The sequence below is a fragment of the Haemaphysalis longicornis genome, unplaced genomic scaffold (assembly GCF_048455015.1).
Source record: "Haemaphysalis longicornis isolate Haplotype H1 unplaced genomic scaffold, Haemaphysalis longicornis Haplotype H1 scaffold_1, whole genome shotgun sequence".
Lineage (NCBI taxonomy): Eukaryota > Metazoa > Arthropoda > Arachnida > Ixodida > Ixodidae > Haemaphysalis > Haemaphysalis longicornis.
In genome coordinates, this window is record NW_027526203.1 from 137,926,912 (window position 1) to 137,951,392 (window position 24,481).

Genomic DNA, 24,481 nt, shown 5'->3' on the forward strand with positions numbered 1-24,481 from the left:
GACCTCTTACCCTAGGAGTCTTCATATTGTATAAGGGTTTTCGTGATTTTACTGTTTCGCAGTATTAGTGCCAGCAGCAACAAGAACTTGAGAGTAGAGTTTGGAGCATGGACGCTGTTGTGAGCGGTTTTAACGAGGTGAGGGACATTAGAGATAAAAAACCGTTTGTTTCTTGTGGCAACCATAGGCTTTTCAATTGTGACGCCTTATCGAATGCTGAGACTTGCATTCGATTTGCGGGTGCTAATGGCAAGGTAAAAAAAGGTGGAATATATTTGCCGTACCCACCAGGAGCATCAATAAGGAAGCAAGAAGCACTGCAGGGAGTCATTAATACAACTGAAGAACTCTGGGAAAACAGTTGGTACGGCCATTTTTGTGAGTCGTGTGAGGGCAGGATCCACGAACTCCTGTGGCATGAAGTGCTTACAGCATGTCTGGTATGACGAATGCAGCTGGAGTTGCTTTTGTCTTGATGGCAACTCGTCCAGTGTAGGCCACCCATGCTGTTGACCTGCACAGGTGATAGGGGAAACAGTACACAATCTCTTTGCAATGACAGAGGATCTGCTAACAGTCTGTAGATTTCACTGCAACTAGTACTCAAGTATTGCCTCCAGCGCATGCCACCTATTTACAACATAGGAAGTTCTCTTAATCTATTCCGCAATTTTGCAGTCGCGCTATTATCAAAACTAAAATGATGCGTCTTTGCTATTAAGCAACACTGATTAGGCACATTCATAATGCAATTGAGCTATTGTTTGGTATAACAAAAATGATAATGATGCTCACAAAGCCTGAATCCCGTTGTCTTTTTTGTAAAATCAGGATGAACAGCGAGAGTGACATGAACGTAATACAAAGCCCACACACACCTGTTGCCCCACGGGCCTGCGAAAGAAACGCATCCCAAGTACGGGCACCTGGCGAAGGTATATTTGGCGGCTGTGTGGGCACCATGGCAAGCAGCGGTAAGCGTAGTACTGATGACCCCCAGAGTCCTTGGACCGATAAACATGACAAGAAAGTGTGGAACAGTTGTATCCAATGCCTCGATACTGGGCTTGATATACACCCGCCGCGGTGGCTCAGTGGCTAAGGCGTTGTGCTGCTGAGCACGAGGTCGCAGGTTCGATTCCCGGCCGCGGCGGCCGCTTTTCTGATGGAGGCGAAAAGCAAAAACGCCCGTGTGTACGAGATTTCGGCGCACGTTAAAGATCCCCAGGTGGTCTAAATTAATCCGGAGCCCTCCACTACGGCGCGCCTCATCGCCTGCGTTGCGTCGACGCGTTAAACCCTACAATCAATCAATCAATCTGGGCTTGATATACGATGTAGAACGAAGAGCAAATTTGAAAGTTTCAATTCACTTCATACTCACCCCGCCCTAGAGCAAAGCTGTTATCTGGCTACTAAAGACTCGTTTCCACCGCACTTGATGCGCCATAGCGAAGTGATGCGTGCGTGTCTTTGGCGTCGGTAAGTGGGTTCTCTTGGTACGCAGGCAGCTTGGTATGCAGGCACGTGTAAAACTTTACGATGTGTGTACGGATGATGTTTATGTCCAGGGGCCGAATTTTCTAAAACGATGGGGCGTCGTTTTGAAACGACGGGGTAGCGCCATGTAAATGGATGTGTTCTGGGGTTGGGGCCGTCGCTTTGGGGTTCTCTGCAGGTAGAGTGAGCAGCAGAAAAGCGCTGTGGCAAGGGCGCGAAGCGACACCCACTGCCTCCCCCGTCGTTTCACTTGTCGCTTCGCGCCCTTGCCACAGCGCTTTTCTGCTGCTCACTCTACCTGCAGAGAACCCCAAAGCGACGGCCCCAACCCCAGAACACATGCATTTGCATGGCGCTACCCCGTCGTTTCAAAACGACGCCCCGTCGTTTTAGAAAATTCGGCCCCAGATAAGCTAAATAATGCAGATACGGCTACGCGTGTTTCCGTCTCCAAAACGCTGTAACGCCAAAACTTCCGGTGACGTCACACAAAAATAAAAAACAAAAAACAAATACGCAGAAGCCGCCTATGCATTAAGCAGTAATAAAGATAATCATAAAAAGTAAAAATATTGCTGCGCGTGTAAGCATTTGCATCGAAACGTTTCACGCATTAACGAAAGTGGGGCGGATGCGCCACGAGCGCCTACTAGTGGTAGAAAGCACCCGTAAAAAAAAAAAAAAAAAAAACAGCGGCGTTTTTTGATGTGTGCGATTTGTCCACGAAGTTTGTGTACGTAACTGTTACGAATGTAGTGCATCATAAGGCTCTAAAGTCGTCTGCGCCGTATGTGTCTTGCCAAGTCGTCATTTGTACGTGAGGAAGTCGTGGTGGGCTGGTTTTACTCGGAGCGTCGTCACCTATCTCCTGCCGAGAACGTTTGTGATGGTTGTGATCGCATTGTTTTTCAGCAGTATGCCAAGCTTTTCATGGACCATTTCAGTGCGGTTGCTTGTCCCGAGGCCCGTCGCCGAAGCTGTAATTAGCGATGTAATTATTAAGGGTATTTACTAATTAACAGTGAGCGGTAGCGGTATGGTAAAAATGCACACAGACTGCCTTCACTGCGAGTTGTGAGCCGGGAACGCTGTATGGCGTTCCGCCTGGACGGAACGATATAAGCAAGGGCTTTCTCGAACTCCCCGTCACCTTATCTACGCTTGATAAAGAGCGCATCCTGCACCTGTAGTAACTATTTTTAGTCAAGTTCACGAACAAAAACACAGCCTCCGAAAAAGTTGTAGTTCTGGTATTGTATTTCTGAAATGCAAGGGCGGAAAGTACATTGCACGATTTCTTTCTCAGCCAGCTAACAAACGGTGATATAATCGCAGGAATAATATTGGAATAATACTGCAGCATCTGAGTTGGGACCATTTTTGCAGGGGCCGTGCTCACATTTCTCGAAATTTCTATTTCCCCAGAACGCGTATGTGTCAAAATTGGAAGGTTAGCAGCAAAAGTAGATAAAGAGAGCGTTAAAATTAAACTGCACCTGTTGACTGTCATTTGCGAACGGTTTTGTTTATTGTCCGTACCATCTAACAGTGGTTCAGAGACCAGAGTCACGTCACTTTGTTGGTACAGTGTAGGGTATGGGGCATCTCATAGCACCATTCCCTAGTAGGCTGCATTGCAGGTGCTTAAAATATAAATTATAGCCTACATCTGAGAATGTAATTCCCAAAACCTGTGTCACCGAAATCATGCAGGTGCCATTGACAAAACTTTTTTCACTTATTCTCTACAGCTCCAATGCCACTATCTACCACCAGCTCAGCTGCAATTTCTAAAATTTCAGTACCTGGCGACAGTGCCAGTGTTTCAGTAAACTACTGTACTTTATTGCCGCTTTCCAGTTTTCGCTACAATTTGCGTAGACTTTTTGTCCCCATTAATTGCAATTTTTGAGGTGAAGATGTGTGCTAGCAGTCCCTTTTTCTTATATTGATTTGATCAATCGTGTGGGGACACACAAAAAAAAAATTGCACTTTCCAGCCACCTCACTGCATAGAGGTGATTTCCTGTACAAGCTGGGTCAACTTTTCAAGTGTAGTCACACGCCAGGAGCATCTTCTAGTGGTAACAAGGGCCGAGCACCAGGCTTGTACCTATTTTCTCAATAGGTGCCCGGCACCACCAAGGCACACGAATGCACATGGTGACTTCCACAGCTACGCTGCACACTCTACTCAGTAACCGCCTGTGGTAGGACATGCCGCCAGACTCTTCCTCCCTTCGGCAATGTGGTGTTGTAGAAGGCCGGGGCCCCACCAGATTGACAAAGGTCGGAAGCCCCTCGCAGCTTTCCAGGCGTGAGTTATCCTTTCAAAGGTCCGCACTCGACCAGGGACACCTGTACCCATTAAAGAAACCAGTGGGTGCCCGGCGGTGCGCAGATTCGAACCCAGTACTTCCCCCATATGAGGCGAGTGCAGTACCTCTGAGCCATCGCTGATGAGGCATAGCCATATTACGTTTCTGCAGTGCACTGCAGAAAAGTTGTGTCCACGTAATCCAGGAACACATTGACCGCCAGACTCATAGGGTTTTCTGCAGAGGGTTTTCTGACACCAGTGCTTCCTTTCTCTCGAGAGGATGGTTGTGCCCTTATCTATCGAACTGGTTGGAGAGAGCAAATGTTGAAGTGGCAGCACCCTCGCAGCGGATATCCACCTCTACATGGAATTGACCCTTTCTGTAAATTCCGTGTTCCACCCGACCTAAGCAAAGCGTCTGAAGGTGTACTGCATCGTTTGCGTCTCAACGTGGCTTACACCCGAAGCTTCAAGTTCAGAATAGGGTGGGAGGATTCACCACTGTGCCCCACGTGCGCTGTGCGCGAGACTACCGAGCACTTGTTGTGTATATGCCCGCGATTTTCCGCTGCGCGAGTTACAGCGGCGAGCTGCCTGTCTCGTGTTCGACACGGAGCAAGCCTTCAGTTGTGTCACTTTCTTGGACCCTGGGACAACAACAATGACTCATATTTAGGGACGAAGATTCTTCTGCATTTTCTGCGAGATTCAGGACTAGACAAAACTTTGTAATAATTTTTCCATTGTGCGCATGGCTACGTCTGTACGCGTTTGCGTCGTTGTGTACGCTTTGATTCCTTTTCCTTGTTAGGCGCTCTGCGTTCCTGGGCTCCATTCACTCAATTTTTCTTGTCTTTTGCTTAACTTTATTTCGAGTTTTTTCCTTGCACTACATTGCGTGCCATTTTTATTTAACTTTTGTTTTCTCTCTATTGCTGCTTTCCCGATTTCTCACATTCACTTCACTGCATTGTAATCATCCCCATCTGGCATAGCAAGCACTGCCGCTAGCAGAGCTGACCTCTCCAGCCCACATTAAAGAGCTCTCTCTCTCTCTCTCTCTCTCTGCTTAAGGCGGTTGCAGACTGCCTCCGTATCAAGTTTAAAAGGCAAAAAGAAAGTGCAGAGGCCCGATGAAAACAAGGTAAAAGTGATGCCGTATCTTCATAAGCCGTCGCACAACATAAAGAAAATTATTTCATGGCGCAGTGTTCGAGTAGTGTTTTCCGCACCATGAAAGCTGTCCAGGCTGTGCACGCACATTGAAAATGCCAATACTGGGAGAGCTGGCAAAGGTAATGGTGGAGGTGTGGGTCCTATACAAAAATTACACTTGTGTTCATGAGAAGCACCAACTTCACAGTCTCTGGCATGTTCTCTCACCGCGGCTTCATGGCTGTAAACAAGAGGTGTGCTTGAGAAGCAGCGGCTTTACAGCCCAAGGGCCTCACATGAATCCATTCCAGCGTACTACATAAGTCTGCAATTCTTGCCGTAGCCTTCAAGTCAGAAGCAACAGCCCACCTCTGCAAAGGAGCAACATTAGCACCTCGAAGGACTGACATCAAACCATTGCAACCTGCTGGGCAACTGGTTCCTATTCTTACTGCAGCTGTACAGCCAGAATATTCTTGAAATGCAGCAACATGAAGCGCTAAGGTCCTGAACTATTCTGATATGCTGCATCATTTTCTATTCTTACCGCAGCTGCATAATCAGATGCAACTGTGCATGCTTGAAAATCAGTGACACAGCACTCTGAAGCCCCTCCAACTTGTCATAGTTGCTAGAACAATAATAACTTCCAAGTGTATGGAAGAGGTGTTGAATCTAAACAAACTAAAGATTTATGGGAAGTCTCTGAAAAAATTGTCCCACTTGGTAGAATAATGGCTCTATCGTTGTAAGGGGACACTGGACACCTGACTGTTTGCCAATACACTTTGTAAACTCCTTTGGAAAAATTTATACCCTACTGTTAAACTGCACAAGCACCAAAATGTAATCATGAAACTCCAGCCATCACTATGAAGCACAATTTCAAAAGCACATTTTTATTCAATGCTCACGAAGGTCATTCTACAAACTCTGAAGAAAAATAAAGGAAAGATAAATTGCTGGGTTCATTCCTCAGAAATGCACTGCACAATTCCAAAATAACTTTAATAGCTGACGACACTTCAGACAGAATCCAACACTGCCAACAAAATAATGGCAATTTGAGATCAGTACACCCTTAGTCGGCCCCTTTGATGCCACCTTCATTAGCAACGGGAACAACGAACCAGCAGTGTAGCAGGCATAATAAAACACTGCGTGTATGTGGATTTTTAAAATCAATTTATCAAAAACACGTGAAGTAATGCCGCGGGGCCACATACTTTCAGATTTCTGCAATGACGGGGTCCAAATCCAGCAATGTCTTTGGTTCCTTTTTCATGGCTTGTAAAGAATACTTCTATAGTGTCCTATGTAGTGGCTGTCATCCCGTACTCCGGAAACACAGTCGCGTGTGGAAATTGCGGCGCACAAAACTGACAACTGTCTACCTCCGTAGCCCGCGGTTGAACCTGCTTCACATGTGGCCACCTCGAGGTCACTTTCAACAGTACTGTCGAAGTTTGCGTCGCGGGCGTGGAAGACGCCCGGCCTGAGTCGCCGAAATTGTTCCAGAGGAAGACGCTGAGAGTGTCATGAACATTCTTACTGTTCACACTGATAATTAAGCGTACGGGTGTCTACTTTTATGTTGGGGTTCAACCTGTTTCTCTGGCATCACCCCGGCGCATCATAAAATTTTTAGTGGACACTGGCTCAGCTGTATCGATAATGGGAGAACAAAGCTTTCAAAACCTATTCAGAGACCAAGTTGAGCTGAAGAAATCGCAACCAACATTACTGGATTTTTCACGTCGAAAAATTTCTGTGCGTGGACAGTTCCCTGCCCTCACTGTGCACAAATCGGAAACAGCTGTAGTGACCTTCCACATTACCCAAGGTGGAACATCACTTCTGGGTATTGATGCCGTACAAGCTTTTGGTCTCCAGATTGTGGGCACAGAATTTACACTGCGTTACTATGGCCAAACATTGACACAAACCAAGTAAAACGTTGACACAAGGCCCCAAAATGCATCCACAGCACTCAAACAAGTTGTCACCGCCCACCACGAAACCACGCGAGTCTGAAGAAATAGTCTCTCGTGACGTCTGTACATCAAGATGAACTGAGACAAGCGACAGTGGAGGATAACACTCTCCGAGAAGTTTCCCGTTACGTGCAGACATCGTGGCCGCCCCGCAAGAATCGGGCACCTAAGCTGACTCCATACTATGAAGTCCGAAAGGAGTTGACAGCAGTTGATGGCACGCTCTTCCGTACTTTTTCTTTTCGATAATTTCTTTTATCGACCAGAATCAAGACACACGCTACTAATGCCGCCTCACAGAATATCACCCCGCTTAAATCACACTTGCCCATTAGCTCCGATAGCCGGCGGAACATCAGCATTTGCTTCGTCATTTTTTCCTAACGCTATTACTCTATGGAACGCTTTACCCGCCGACATCGTCACATGCACCAATAACAAGCAATTTAGAGATAAGCTTGAAAAGACGTTCGCATAATGCATTAACGATGTAATTCTACTGTTCTGTCTTGATGGTCCTATTGATGCTTCAACTGCTTTTTTCTTTTTGAATTCTGTTTGCTGACTTCACTGTTACCTTTGTACATTTTTTTGTAATTTTTACTTAAGGTATTCTTTGTTTGTATTTTCCTGCCTTCTTGTTCACCTTCTTGTTTTTTTTTTGTTCGTTCAATTGTACTCCTGCAAACCCTGTTATCCCCCCCCCCTTATGTAATGCCTCCGAGCCCTTAAGGGTATAATAAATGAAATGAAATGAAATGAAACTAAGCGCATCGTAGTTCCTGTCAAACTCACAGCGACTTTTGCCCAGCTGGCTCACAAATCCCACCCTCGTATCGTGAAAAACCAAACAATGCCTACGAGAGAAGTATGATGGCCAGGGTTAGGCAAACATGATGAAACAGCTATCCGCAGTTCCGTTTGTCAGCACGCGGAAAAAAGTGCCAAGATCTCACCCACACCACTTCAGCCAATTCCTCTTCCTGACAAACCTTGAGACAAGATAGCTATTGACGTTGTTGCTCCTTTTCAGCGTGCACCTGGAGACTACCGATTTGCCATTTCAGTAGTTGATTATTTTTCAAAATGGCCAGAAGTGGCTTTTTGCACTGACGTTACCACTCACACGGTGACGAAGTTGCTTCTAGCACTCTTCGTACGTGAGGGTTACCCTACTGAAATAGTGTCTGTTAACGGTCGACTTCACATCAAGGGAATTTGAGTCCTTCCTTGAAGACCGTGGAATCAATCACATCTTTTCTGCCGTGTACAACCCACAGGCAAGTGGTCTCGTTGAGATTTGATCGTGTACTGAAGTCATACATTCAACTGGCTCTGCTGGAGCAGCGTCCAGTGAAGGAAACTGTGACTGAGTACTTGGGAGTATACAGAGCCACCCCTCACAGCACCACCGGTCTCTCCCCGGCCGTTCTTCTACATGGCCGACACATGAGGACTTCTTTGGACGTCATTGGTCAGCTGAGCTGACTTCAGCACAAATCCTTCACGGGAGATGAGTCCGCTCAGAAAAAGAGTCGCAGAGTGTGAACGAAAAAGTAAGGCATACGCTGAACAACAGCGAGCTGCAAGAGTCCCCAAGTTCCAAGTTGGCACCTACATACGAGTGAAGAAACCAGTTCCTGGACCAGTTCCAGGCTCCAAGTTATGGACCACTATTAAAGATCCTCAAAAAAATTGGCCGCTGGTCCTTCTATCTGGAAGACGGTCGAACTTGGAACGCTTCACAGCTATCAGCGGTACCAAAAGAGGCATCACCAGGGCAAGAAACTAAGGACAACTCTTGCACGTACAACATGCCCCCGTTGACGGACTACCAAAGTAGAGCTGCACCATCGAAGACTTGGATCACTGCACTTGGGGGTCCGCCACAAACACAATCTGCGAGTTCATCCGCAGATAAACTTGAGTCTTCACGCGCTGTACCACCACATGTGCCACCGAGCCCACCACAGCCGCAAGGTTCGCAGCCACAAAGTCTGGCTCCAGGCTCTGGCACTGAGGAGTGCAGTGTACCGGTAGAGGGAAATGGACTCAATGCCAGGGCCACCACCTGACCGGCCCAGGAGAAATCGCAGACCTCCAGTGCACTTCCAAGATTACGTGCAGTGATTCGACAGCTGCCAGGGCTCATACAGACAGTGACTGTATTGGTGATTTCTGCACACAAACGGTGACCGTATTGGTGATTTGTGCAGACAGGACTGTCTAGTCTAATGATTGTTTGTTCCCCGGGAGGAAAAGATGTAGTGGCCCGCAGAAGCACCAGGTGCCGCCATATTATCCGTCGATGCCAACATGTGGCACCACCTCTGTAATATGCGTACGCGCGCGCGCGCGCGTGCACACACACACACACACACACACACGATGTGCAGTGCAGTGTATCTGTACAGCCGACATAACTACTTATGCTTACGAACAACCATAGTCCATAGCAGTCATGAAACACTCTATATAACGCCAGCTCATTTGATTACCTGAACAATATTCGCGCTCATTCATACTGCTTTGTTTGTAAGATACGCAGTCTCAGACGATTGTGTACAACATAAAAACGCATCGTTGCTCCGATTGTACTACCACCCAGAGCAACCTGCGAAACCACTCCGCAAAGGATACCTTCCGTTGTCAGTAGAGTGAACTAGAATGCGAGTTGTAACACCAGCTACGTAGGCCTCACGTTTAACGTCGGGTGAGACCATGTTCACAGCCAGAAAAAGAACCCTTGTAGCTTGTCACCACTGCTGTCGTAGAACAAAGCCACTCAAATTCCATCAGGGAGATTTTACACAGACACACAACACACCAGCAACAAATGAAGCCAGGACGTTCTCGGCAGGAGATAGGTGACGACGCTACGAGTAAAAACAGCCCACAACGACTTCATCACGTACAAATGACGACTTGGCAAGACACACACGGCGCAGACGACTTTAGAGCCTTATGATGCACTACATTCGTAACAGTTCCTACACAAACTTCGTGGACAAATCGCACACATCAGAAGACGCCATTGTTTCTTTTCTATTTCTTTTTACGGGTGCTTTCTACCACTAGTAGGCGCTCGTGGCGCATCCGCCCCACTTTCGTTAATGCGTGAAACGTTTCGATGCAAATGCTTACACGCGCAGCAATATTTTTACTTTTTATGATTATCCTCATTACTACTTAATGCATAGACGGCTTCTGCGTATTTGTTTTTTGTTTTTTATTTTTGTGTTACGTCACCGTAAGTTTTGGCGTTACAGCGTTTTGGAGACGGAAACACGCTACGGCTACTTCGTCGCTTACGTTCGCACGGACGGCTTTGCAGTGCATCACGGCCATAATAAATAGTAGCAGTAAAAGTTGGCCAAGCCAGCAATGGCTAGCTAGTATAATACAACGCAGCGTGTGGCTAATGTAACTTCAGTGCAGCCAGCAGCGCACGCGGCTGCTTCGCTAGCGGACCGCCGGCCGGCCGGCCACTTCTGCAACTCACCGCTGTCGTTTGCCGCACGTGAACGCTACGTACGACGGCGGGCGTGTACCGCTGTCATCCCTCAGCGCTTGAGCAAACGGCAAAACCTGCCTAAATTAGCATTATGTCCAGCTCAAAAAATGGTCTCTAACGCGTTTCCGGGGCATTTTGTAAGCTCTTATCCTAAAGACGCCGAACTAGTTATGTCTGATTTTACTGAGGCTACGCAGTGCTCGCCGCGTTTGAAGTACAAGGAAACGTAAATATGATACGTAGCACTTTTAAAGAAAGGTCTCACCTTTCATTCAAGATGCAAAAGCGATGTCGCAAAGAAAGCATAAGGTGTTTCTTTCTGCACAAGAGAAGTAAGCACGAGGCTGCAGAAACGCACGTGTAAGCGCTACCGAAAGAGCCAAATGACGGCTTGCACTTGAGCCTTGGCCAGGCTTGCCTTCATATCGTGCGTGAAGAAGCCACAAAAATGTACAGGGCCGTCCACGCTAGGTGCGAACACGGCGCAGGGTGTACTCGCTCCCCGGAGCACCAGCGCACAATCCGCGGCCGCGCATCGAAGCTAAGCGGCGCAGGCGCACAGGGGCTTGGAGGCGGGGCTTTGTGTCGTCTGCTAGCGCGGGAGAGCGCCGTGCCTGCTTTGCTGTGAAGCGCGCCTAACCGGCGTTGGCCTAACCGTAGGCAGGGTGTCGAACCGGAGCCGGAACCGAACCGAAAACCGGAACCGAACCCGAATTTTTGCCCGGAACCGGAACTGAACCGGAACCGTATTTTTTCCGCCATTTTGGAACTGAACCCGAACCGGAACGAATCGAAGGAACCGTTCCGAACCGGTTCCGGGGCCTCAGAAATGTGATTTCTAGTTTTCCATTTCGGTACCCTACCTTGTGTCTGAAGATATTTTGCCACTCGCTAGACAGAATCGTGAAATATTTTGCGTAGTCTGCAGTTCCCAAGGCCCATCATGTTCTCTTCTAATTATTGCCCTCAATTCAATGTAACGTTGTCCGTATATACTATCAGTTTGCGTTAGGTACTGCCCATCTCTCCCAATTATCTTTTACATTTAGCATAACTTAAGTTATAACGCGTATTACAAGGCAACATATCATGGAATATTCTTCATGGTTTCTATCTACATGGTGTTTAAAATCGTGTAAAGTTTTCAATGTGTTATTAATTCGCATGCATCGCTGTCCGCTTGTGAAGTTCTTCAGGGATACCAGCAACAATAAATCCATATCTTCCACTTATTCTAGTTTGAAGGGGCAGTTATATACAAACAGCACTGAGACACAAACACTCGCAGTTCTCAAAGTGCCGTTGTGTCCTTTGGTTACTGCTCTAAGAGAACATGAGATATAAAAAAATGGGGAATTCTAACTTCCACTTTTAAAGTATACTTGATAGCATTTTCATGTTATCTTGAATCTGCTCAACCTTACACTTAGGAGGCGGATGTATTGAAGTCGATTAGTGCGAGTTAGCGGGTAGACTGGGTGAATTAGTTAGGTGAGTGAATGAGCTAATGTGAGTTAGTGGGACTGGTGTGTTGATTAATTTGGATTAAAAGGAATTAGCGGGTCAGTTAAGGCGGATTCGACGGTCGGACCAAACATGATATCTTTGGGGTCCTTGGCATTTCGAAAATTTGCAGCGTTCTCCTTCTGGACCAATCAGAAAATTTTGTCACGCACAAAGTAGCCGCCGAGTTATGTGACGACCGCCTGTATGCTATAAAAGGTCATTCTTTATGCCCGTATTGCGCTATTATGTTGTTGCTATTTTAAAATTGACATCTCGCACTAAAGTTAATAACTAATTGTGTAATGCATATTTTATATTCATCAAAGTGTTTTTAAAACGTGTGTATATATGAGGGGAGAAAGTTGGAAAGAAACTAAACTGCAAGAAAAAAAGGGAGGAACGATCAACTGGTTTGATGCAAGAGACGCCCGATAGCATTTTTCAATACCTTCTCTTTCTTTGTGTTACCGTTCTGCAGCCTCCCACAGGTGTAGCATATCAACCCCCGAACACAGCCCCCTCTAAGCTGAGGAAGCGGCGAAAGCACGTGCGCTTAGCCAAAGTGGCACCAAAACTCTCATAACAGACTCTTAGCAGACGTGGCCCAACTTTGCCAACGGTCGATTGTATGTTACAACACTTCCGATGATCAATCAGAGGCCACTAACGAGGCCAGTCGCGATTGTATGGGCACCAGCTCATACGGGCATCCCCGGCGAACAAGATCACCAACCTCGTGTGTCGAGATTTGACTCGCTTAGCCAGCGCTGATGAAGCCAGGCCCGAGTGCATGCATCCTGCAGTCACAGACCGGGAAGTTACTCAGCACTATGGCCTCTTTCATAGAACGTATTCCTCCCTGCACAAATCGCTACCGATTAACCAGGAAAGATTACTCCGCACCCTGTGGGCATACACCTTCCCACACAACACCAGACTTCACCTCTTTGACGGAACACTACTCTCTCCATTTAGTTGCTTCTGAGGAGAGCCTGGGAACCTCATACACATAGTAGGCGGCTGCGACAAGTGTGCCGTATATTCCATTCAACCTCCACGTTTCCATAGAGAATTTGGAGACAGCGATGGCCAGCTGCGGCCTGGAAGATCAGTTGCTCTTGATGGAAACGGCTGTCGATTCGGCCCCCTCGAATGAGGACGCCTCTCTGAAACTTTGACTCGAAAATTCATTTCTCTCTCTCTCTCTCTCTCTCTCTCTCTCTCTCTCTCTCTCTCTCTCTCTCTCTCTCTCTCTCTCAAGTGATCATTACTGCTGCTTGGGACTTCACTTGGCTATCATCTTTCCTAGAGCCCAATCGCTGTCACCGGTCGCTAAAGGGCCATTAGCAAGGTCCTATCTCCGGTCGTTACATATCCAATGCCGTCCTATACAAGCCGTCCAATGAGTCTTTAGAGCCATTCTTTCTTTCGAACAGCTCTGTTAGCCGATAAAAGATGAGCAGAACGAAATTTCTCTAAATGCCACCTGCCACGCTTGGCAGTCGCCGCCATATACTCGTCACACTGCCATAGAAAACATTTTGTAGGTACAGTTAAATGAGCACTTGAGCACATTATATAAACTCGCCGCGGTGGCTGAGTGGCTAAGGTGTTGCGCTGCTGAGCACACAGACGTGGTTTAGATTCCCAGCCGCGGCGGCCGCTTTTCTGATGGAAGCGAAAAGCGAAAGCGTCCGTGTGTCCGAAATTTAGGCACACGTAACGATCCCCAGGTGGTCAAAATTAATCCGGAGCCCTCCACTATGGCGCGCCTCGTCGCCGGCGTTGCGACGGCGCGTTAAACCCAACAATAAATAAATAAATAAATAAATAAATAAATAAATAAATAAATAAATAAATAAATAAATAAATAAATAGATAAATAGATAAATAGATAGATAGATAGATAGATAGATAGATAGATAGATAGATAGATAGATAGATAGATAGATAGATAGATAGATAGATAAAATAAAAAAGACAGTAAATAAGTCAGTCAACACTTTCGATAAACGCTTTCACTCTTCTTCGCATCTGGAAGCATTGCGAAAACTATAGCTATTGCCAGCACAGAGCGACAGTGCGTGATTTGCTCGTCGCTGCGAATACACCTTCCGTTTCTGCTTCGCTTTTGTGGCTTTTTCTAAGTGACTATCAAATGCGTTCTATTCTGCAACCTAAGGAAAGCCGGCAAACAGCCGCTACTCCACTGTAATGACGTCATTCAGCGGTCGAAGAACGCGAAGACCGGGAAGGAGAGAAAAATATTTTGAGCAAGTTTCTATGTTATCTGACGAGGAGAGAGCAGTAATTTTTGGCTGAGGCACATTGCGACCCCATAATCTAATTTGTTGGTTGACTAATTTTTGCAAGCGGCGAAAAGCAAAAACGCCCGTGTGTACGAGATTTCGGCGCACGATAAAGATCCCCAGGTGGTCAAAATTAATCCGGAGCCCTCCACTACGGCGCGCCTCATCGCCTGCGTTGCGTCGGCGCGTTAAACCCTACAATCAATCAATCAATCAATCAACTTTTTGCAAGCACTCAAGATTTAGCAAAAAGTTAAAAAAAGGGTTGCAGGGTCACTTTAGTTTGGCGAAGACGAAATATTTGGACAAAGAAACCTTCATTATGACTTTGTTTTTATGCCGACTTGATAACGAAACGAAAAAAATTACGCCCACCTACCCTCGCGGGAACCCTGGTGTGATGCGACGCTGAGGGGGGTTCAAGCGCAAGCGGAGAGCAACCATTCGACCGAAAGGCCGCCGGAGAGCGGCACACCGGTTATATGCGCAGCGCGCCCGAAGGAGAGGAGACCGCGGAGAGAGAGAGAACTGCACATGCGCAGCACCGCGCGCAGCGCCGCCCACCGGCGGAGTGAGAGCGCGCTGGGCCGCACACCCGCAGATGTTGAGAGAGAGTGTTCGCTCTCACCTGGCCACGCGCCGGCGCCAGTGCGTCTGCCGTGGCTATGACGCAACACAATCCAACCACTTTAATCCAATCCAATCCAAATCTAAGCCAAGCCAAGCCAAGCCAAGCCAATCGAATCCAATCCAATGCCCCTCGCGAAAGAGTGTTCGCTATCGGAGAGGAGAGGGGGTGAGCGGAGGAGAGTGCGGACGCCGACGACGACGACGGACGCACGCAGGAAGGACCGGGCCGCCGACAAGAGATGCTCTCAGTGTCGCATCTAAAACGAGCACAAAAAATTAACAGAAAAAAACACGCCTGCTCTTTTTCTTCGAACCCGCTTGAACCCGTTTGAACCGGTTCGAACCGGTTCGAACCGGAACGGAATGGTGCTCTGGAACTGAACCCGAACCGAACCCGAAAGGCTTGAACCCGAACACGAACCGAACCCGAAAAACTTCCGGTTCGACACCCTGCCGTAGGCATGCTTGTAGCGCCTAAGTGCGCCGCGACTGCGTTGCGGGAAAGCACACTTTCCTTACTTCGGAGCGTTGTGTAGTTTCTGCGTACGAGAACTCACAGCTTCCGCTTTTCAGTTCCGCGGTGCCGGTTAAATGCCAGTATTGTTGCAAATATTTCAGGACTGGCTTGGTTTGGTTCAATGAGAGACGCTGTGTAGAACGGCGTCGTATAATTTCAGCCACTAGGATTTATTTAATGCTCACTGGCATTACGCAGACCATGATTGTCTGCGCATTTCACCTCCGTGGAATTTTGGTCACAGCGGCTGGGTTGCAATCTGCCGAATTTCTTCCCGATGTGTATTGGCTTTTTTCACACATATGAATATCGCGCATCGTCGAGATGGTTCAAGCAGTCGCCCAGCCAGGAAGTCACGCCCCCAGCACAATCGTCTACTCTACGGTCGAGTCCTGGACTGGTCCCACTCTAGTGGGCTAAATTGTAATGCATACGTCATTGGTTGCGCTCCCTACATGGCTAGTTATTAAGAGACAGCGGCCCTTTCTTTGTTGCCAACTGTACGCTACCTCCTTTCTGGTAAGACCCGTACTTCCTCGCAATTGGCCTACGTGAGCAATGACGCTGCGGTCACCAGTTTTATGCTACACAATTGTGGAACAGCTTCTTCGTTCTTTAGGTCCACAACTTCTGCATTCTTCTCTTTACTATCCTCACACACATGGCCTCGCCAAACGCCCCGAACAGAAAAATCGCCAATATGTTCAATACATTTTCAATACGCTTAACAATGCATGCAATGCCTTACATTAAACAAACACTTGAATTGTTGACTCGGTATATTCTGATTTATTTTCACATTTAGGATATTTCTTGTCCATTTCCATCAGCTCCTTGATCACATTCGAAGTCGCATCGAGCAATCCGGGAGCGTCTTCGAGCAAGGCCGAGCATGTGAGTACTCCGATCATAAAAAAAATTCGGGAAGCTAGCACTCACGCGCAGGACTTCAATGTTGAAGCTGTTGTAAGTGAGCTTTGCTGCACGCAGCTAAGCTTTAATATCATTGTTTATTTTCATAGTTGTGATATTAGTAATCGTCGTCATATGCATCAAACCGGTCGTCATCTTTCTCGATGCGAATGGTGGATTGAAAGTCGTCCTCTGCATTGTAGTCTTCAACCAGCTCTTCGTCATCGACTCGGGACGCGGTTGCAGGATCTGCAAGTCGTCTCGGGAAGTATTGGCACACTCGTAGCCATGTCTCCAATTATCCACAATGGCTTCCAGAGAATGTGTCGGTCGCGGTGACCTCTACCTAGCAGGATGTTTTTTTTTTTAATTTTAGCATTGGACTTTAGCATTAACGCTGAAGTTTTCTTACATGCGCGGTAGGGATTGACGACAGCGCTGGTGGTTCTTTTTTTTTTTTTTTTTGCTATAGCCACTGCGCGAGCCGGGGACTCGGTGTTTTCTGCAAGGTATGCGCTCACGAGTGCTCGGCATGTTCTCGCTTCTCGAGGTTTTTGCCAGTTTTTTATTCGCGCTAAATTCAATGCGCGTGCCGGGGACGCTCGGAGGTCCCCGCAAGCACGCGCCCACGAGCCTTCAAAATTTTCTCGCTCGTTTTTTTTTTTTTTTGCCGCAACAGCGGTCTTACGGCCAGTAACATCTCCGTTGTTAAAAAAGCCGGCCGGACGGCATATTCGGGCATAAGGCGTCTGCTTTGGAGAGCACACGCAGAAAATACAGCTTTGCTCACTTACCCTCTTTAATTCTAGGGTGCGGTTAAATCCCGAAAAACCCGCCAGGACTTGACCTGGCCCGCCGCGGTGGCTCAGTGGTTGGGGTGGTTGGCTATACTGAGCCGGGAGACCCATGTCCGATCCCAGTAGCAGGTGCCGCTTTCAAAAGAGGCGAAATGCAAGAACGCCGGTTTGCTGCGTGGTATCAGTGCACGGTAAAGTTCCTTGGGTGGTTATTCGGAGCACTTCTCTGCAGCGTTTTCGTAGCAAGAGTCGTTTTGTGGCGCTAACCCCTATAACCCGAGCCAAACCAGTTCTTAAATGCCTTCAACCTTCAACAATACTTGCATTTAAGCGGCACCGCGGAACTGAAAAGCAGAAGCTGTGAGTTCTCGTACGCAGAAACTACACAACGCGCCGCAGTAAGGAAAGTGCGCTTTCCCGCAACGCCGTCGCGGCGGTCTTAAACGCTACAAGCATGCCTACAGTTCGGCGTGCTTCACAGCAAAGCAGGCACGGCGCTCCCCCGCGCAAGCAGACGACACGAAGCCCCACCTCCAAGCCCCTGTGCGCCTGCGCCACTTAGCTTCGATGCGCGGCCGCGGATTCTGCGCTGGCGCTCCGCGGAGCCAGGCCACGCTGCACCGTGTTCGCACCAAGCGTGGACGGCCCTGTACATTCACAACTATTGAACTTGTTACATAAATAAAATTGTGTAACCTAATACCCAACAAAAGTTTAAAAATATAATATGGTGTGTTAACCTAATTGTAAACAGACTTTTTTACTACTCGCGCCAACTGTCGGAAGGATCAAAAGTCAGGCGTTCACGTGACCATATTCGGCCGCGAATTGTCCAAGTGTCATATATATAATTTTTTAATGCCGGCAGCGTCGGCCACGGCCGGGCTAGAGCTGCGGACGCCGCCGTTGTAGCCAGGCCGTGAGTCGGGAGAAAGAAAACGGAGAGGAGCGTCTTTCAAAGGGTGAGACAGCGGAACCTAGCCATCCTGTTGTGGTAGCTTGGGGATGCATCACCGCGTGACACAAGCGCAGACTCCGAAGCAATTCGGCATGTGAGCTTAGTGATTCCCATATATACCGATTTAAACTAATTAGTTTAGTAAGTTTGAGAATTGTGAGAAAGCTGGGGAACTTTTATCATCGCTATTTATCACAGCCCGTTGCTACTTGCGCCTTTTATAATACCTGTTAAAGCACAACCCCATTGGTATACACCCAGTTAGAAAACGGAGTCCCATTCGTGGCATGCAGTGCGCAAAAGGTAGCGTTTCTCTAGAGGTCAGATGTATGTTTGTGGTTTGTACATTGTTTTCCCTCCCTACGACCACTTAATTTCGTCGGGTGCGCGTTACCCTGGAGGTGCTGTCGAACAAGTTAATGAAGCCGTGTGAATGCAGAGCGCAATGGATCCGAAGCTGCGCCAAAACTGGCCCAAAACAACCGTTGCTAAAGCAGACGTCGAAGCCGTACCGTCGACGACGCCGCCGGTGCGCAAGCTCTTCCGCGCTGGAAACGTTGGGTAAATACGCAGCGCCATCTAGAGTGTGCTCCTTGAGTTAAACCCTTCGCCCCCTTTCTCCCCTCCGCCCCCACCTCCGGCGCGTTGGGACTTTGTTGTCCCGCACGCCATGAAAGAACTGTTGGCTGGTACAGCTAGGAAGCTTTGCTTTAAAATGTATAAAGTCGTGCCCGAGTAAACATGAGTGGTTGCTCGTTCTGGATGTGCTAGCGTAGTTTAAGAAGTTTTAAGCCACCCACTTCAGCCGACTAGAGGCTTCATCTTTTAATTTGTGTACTGTACAGTGCGATTTATTACTTCGCCAACCAGGTAATAAATTTTAAAAAAGTGTCTATGGCTGTGTCGTCCGAAGCGCTGGGTGTATAGTTTTGCAATTTCCAAGTTGGAATCTCCGGTAGCGGATGCATTTTTTGTGTTTTATTTTTTTGTCGTTGAAAAGTGTTCGAAACGAACACGCCGGTCAATGGCTGGGCCAAGACAATGCGTTTCTTGCGACAGTGCGGGTTAATGTAGCGTTGTGCGAAAGCGGTTAATCAGGGATAGAAGAGGAGGGAACAGCGGGGATAGCAACGCATTCGGCTGGCGTGCGTGACGGCACAGATATATCAATGTTTTCTATATTGAATTCCCCATTTTACGCTCAAATCTTTTTTGCCTACGAGAGAGTTGCAGAATGTGTGTAGACTGACCCTGACGCGCTGATTGAATGCTCGTTGGTGTGGTGTTGAGATAAGCACGACCTGCTTGCGGGTACAGTGCCGAAACAGCTGACTCTCCGCCTGGTGCGAACACGAAGCTCCAAAGGTGGGCTCGCGCGACGCGTCACGCAGTTGAGCGTCTCTGTCGACGCGGAGGGCGTTCAGCCACTGCGGACGTTTCAGCTAGTGGGCGCTGCAATTCTAAAGGGTGCTGGCAGGAATATCTGACACGTTCTACAGCCGACAACATGGCAGAAGTGCGGTATGCCGATTCCTGCGTTATCGAGAATACATAACCAATGACAACGTCCGATTCCAAGCATGTTGTTACACAGACCGGAAATAGCAGCTGGTTTAAATCCCACTCCTGCACACCATCCAATAACGTCGCATATGAATACGCATTACTGCTGTTATTGGCCTCGAGGACATACCGTGGCGCCACCTACGAGTGACGTCACTTGTAGGACGCCGAATCGTGTTGTCGTCTGCTACAACACATTTCCCCGGCGTATGTGGAAGCGTGTTTTTTTGTTGTTGTTGTGGTTGTGGCCACCGTCTCGCCCGCTCCTTGTGGATTTGATGCAAATTACCAAAAAAGTTGTCTGTAAACCAAATAATTCGGGCAAGCAATCAGCGACTCGCTTGTTCCCGGCGACACCGCCGCGTTTAGGTAGTTGCTACCATCGCGACCCACATACGCAGCCAGCTAACGCCAAGGACGATGCAACTGATGCCGAGAAAAGTACGCTGTAAATTCATTATAAAATACTTGTGACGGGACATGTGTGTGCAAGCAAACACCTTGTAACAGTGACGGAAACGCGTCGCTCACTTTTGATCTCACCGTACGAACTGCTCGTATTGCTTGGTAAATGAATGACGCGAGAACGGTGATCAGATTGCTTCGCCGCACATGCTTAAAAGTATTGTTATGGCCTGCAGTTTGGATTAATCAGTGCCTATTTCCCATACGATGTTTTTATAGTCATGCCCGGATTTGATTAACGATCACTGCTGCAGCCTGTACTCTGCACGACTGATGTTTACTTTTCGCGACTTGTCCGCAATGTATGAATGGTATGAACGCGAGTTTTTAACGCCTTCGAGCGGGTTCGGACGAGGCTATATTTAGTTTTCATTAGGTGCTCGGCGTGGTAATTTATAATTGCAGCGTGTTTTGTATGTTTACCGTAAGCCGGCATTTCTCAAGCATCAATTTCGAAACTCACGACTGCCCAAAGAAGGCGAGGCTGCGTACGAGGCGAAACACGTCGTTAATGACTTCGGGTAATGGGGATATTTAGAATAGGAGAACCGAGCGTTGGGGCCCCCAAGCAGCTAGAGGAACCCAAACGCAACACGCGCGTGCGCGACGGGAGGGCCTTCGCCAACAGCTTGCAGCCGGCTACGGATGCACGTAATCGGATGTTGGGAACTTTAGGCTTGGCGTCGCAGCAGATATTTCATTGCCGTTAGAGTTGCGAGTGACAGTCCCTAACAGAACGTTTCACCGCGCTGGGAACTCTGTAAGCGCAGTGATTTCCGTTGAAGCGATCGACGATCTAGATACCTGCACGGCCGCGGCCGATTGTTGCGCGCAAGCATAGCCCGTGGCCTCCGCGATCGGCAGCCGATCGCGGAGGCCACGCATAGCCATCCTTAATTCGACCGCTCGCCGCACCGTGCGTGGACGGGCCGGCGCTGCCGGGACCGACCTCCGCGGCCTGTAGGTGTAAATCGCGGCAGATATTTGAGCATCGCTTTGAAAACCACAGCTGATGACACTACCTATCAGAATTTTTCATCACACTAACATCCACTTTCACCAATCTGGAACTTCTTTTCCACGACTTGTGTGATTTTAAAAAGCGGCGACAAGTTGTTGCTGCCGCGACCTGCGTCGGTTCGAGCCGCACCGTCGGCCGTGCGGGCAGGCACGGCGGGTGCGTGTGCTTCTGCGAGCAGTTAACGCTTCACGATTTCCTGCTTTATACAGTTCTTGCAAACAAGGGAAATCTAGAAACTTCACTCGGCGATCGTCGTAGTCCACATTGTTGATCGGGGAAACAAGCCGCTGCTTACGCTTCGGTCGCATGCGTAATACACCACCACGCCCATGGTGTTTGCGGATAATCTACCACAGTTGATACGGTTATACAGTCACCATTAGGTCGAACTGCGCTTGACGCACTGAGAATTAGCTCCAAACGAAGGAAATTAACAAGAAAATACTTTTTGAACGCGCCTCATAAGCGAAGTGTCACGCGCTTCAAGCCAACTACGCAGCAAGATAGGAAAGGTGATCCTACAAGTGACGTCAAAACGATCGCAGCGCCGGCCTCTCCAGTGGTGGGCCTCGCGGCCAATACTCGGGCACAACTTAAGAACGGCACCGATGATGATGATGGTGATTGCTGATGATTGCTATTGGTTTCCTCTTTGTAGCGGGGTGATGACGTGTCATCTTACCAAAAATGACAAATATACCTATGTTTGATACTCTTGGTTTAATACTAGCGCTGCTTAGGGCAGGCACAAAAAAACGTTTTAGGCACAAAATGATGATGATGATGATGATCGTTGGATGTTTATGGCGCAAGGCCAACTGGGGCAAAGAGCGCCAAAACAATAGTCGATGATAGGGGTGAAACCTTAAACACTAAGTAAAATCAGCAAAAACAAAAGTAAAATCACAACACGACAATGAGCATGGCTGGTGTATAGGGCCAGATGTCATGATGCGTGATAGGAAATGAGGTTTAAAAACTTGACGTCGGACAAATACTCAAACACACGTTTCACGGAAACAATGGCATCATCACCTAGGAAAAACGATGGATGTAGGGGGAGATGTTGTCTGTAGAGTTCTCTGAAGTGTTTGTGCCGTGTTGTGTGAAGTGCCTTGCATGTGATTAGTATGTGCACTACGGATAGGGCCTCTCCGCACCTGCTGCACTGGGGTCTAGGAGATCCCGTCAGCAGATACGAGTGTTTAGGCACAAAATACTTTTTTTTTTTTCCTGTTACAGGTGCTAGCTGCCGTAGGCAATATTCCTCTCTCTGCTTTTCGTCCAGCAGCATTCTAATCTTCTTTTCGTCGCCTCGACAGCGTTGAAGTTAACATCCTCTGTGCGACCCCTAAATCATAGGGCTTCTGGAAGCCGAATATTTCCCTCATGTAGATTTGAATGGATACCCTCGCATTCTAACACTATGTGCCGCACAGTTTCTGTTTCTTTTCCGCAGACCACGCATACTCCATCATTTTGTGAATACTTCCCCACAAAGCTCTTAGTTCGCAAGTAACCTGCTCTATCCTTAAAAAGGAAAGCACTGCCCTGGGAGATATTGTGGAAATTTTCCTTTTTGATGTCCAATTTCTCAGCTCTGTACATCTCTAACGACGTGTTAGCTTCCATTTTGTCCCTCCATTTATTCGTTTCTATCTGCCTTGCCTCTTTTTTTGGTTACCTTGGCTGTTTTGGATCCTCCACTGTTCTTCCCGCATTTCATCGTTATCCTTCTAGTCTTCCTTAACCACTGCGTGTCCACGCTTTTCAAGTACAGGTACCTAGAAACCCTAGCTGCCCACCTACGTTGATCCATTGCTCTCAACCTCCTCTCAAAACACATTTTACTCTGCGCTTCTCGAACTTCAAACGCCGCCCAGCCCATATCTCCCTGCACTGCTTGGTTAGTTGTTTTTCCATGCGCTCCTAAGGCCAAACGGCCTACCGTTCTCGGGTTCACTTCAAGGCCTGATAGAACGTCTGATTTTAAGCAGAGTACAGCTTAAAAGTACCGGAAGTTGCCCCTTGGCCTCGTCACAGCAGCCGGTTGTTACTCCGTGTGGCGCAGAAAGTGCCTTACTGCGAGTATTTTGAAAGTTACACGAGTCGTTTCCGGGGTCTCGCACTTAATCCGCTTATAAGTTCCTGGAACGATGAAAAAAAAAAAAAAAAACTAACTTTGAAACAGAAGACGACGGCGCGTGTTAAGCGCAATCTCGGTTCAAAACGCGCGTGCGCGCGTTGACATCCGGGTCCGTCGCTTCTGCAGAGTGATACGCTACACGTCCTATAGTCATTCTTAACTTGTACCGGAGTGTAGTTGCTGTGGACGCCGCAAATGTCGCATGGTATTTTTTCTTCTTTCAGGCGTTATAAATTAAACACTGCTGTATCGACAGGGTAAATGATGAGAAGTGTTTTTTTGTGGCCGTCTATGCAATGGAAACAAAAACAGAAGTTTGAGAAATTCACTTTAGCGTCCCTTCAATGCACCCCCCATAAATATGAGCCCTATTCCCTGCTGGCCAAGTGTCAATCAAGTAGCATCTATCCTATTGGAAGCAGTCACGCAATACCAGTTTCTCACTATAATGTGTGGTTGCGAAGATATCGCATGCGCTGAATTTACTGCTTTAGAAATTATTGGCGAGTAAATTTCAAGATCCGCAACAGAGACGTTTTGTCTTGTCCTTACGACGGACGGTCGTTTGCGCCGTGACCAAGGCTACACGGCCAGCATCGACTAAAAAACAGTCGGTGGGTTATAATGAAGAGACTCATGCAGCGGCGCTGGGAGAGCCGCACCGCGGAAACGTAAAATTGCATAGAGGAGGAACAGCAAACTTTTTTAATTGCTAGGCACTGCTTAAGTGATTTGGACGAGTGCCTCATTCAACGAACCCTTGCTCCCCTGCTGATCGTATTGCACTGGCTACCAGCATCACATGGCCATTGTGGTTTGCACTAGCCAGCAGATCCTCCCATTGGTCTTCTGTTGACGGCGGGTCCTGAAGAGTCCTTGGTCTTTTTCTTGTATGGTGATACCATATGGTACAGGGTGTTAGAGGCGTCCGGGTAGTACTTGCAGATTCTTGAGTAGTGCTCGAATACATCGCAGTTAGCGATGTTTACGGGGGAACGTTTCCGTTTGTACAGCTACGGAGACTTGGGTTGTATTTTGGTATTTTAACGACGGAGCTACTGTAAATAGAGCCTTGCCTGTCCGGTGGTGTCACGAAGGGCCAGGTTCCCCCGCCAGAGGGAATGGCGATGGAGACAGACGAAGAGAAAAACGACGACCCATGCTGCAGGTTCGC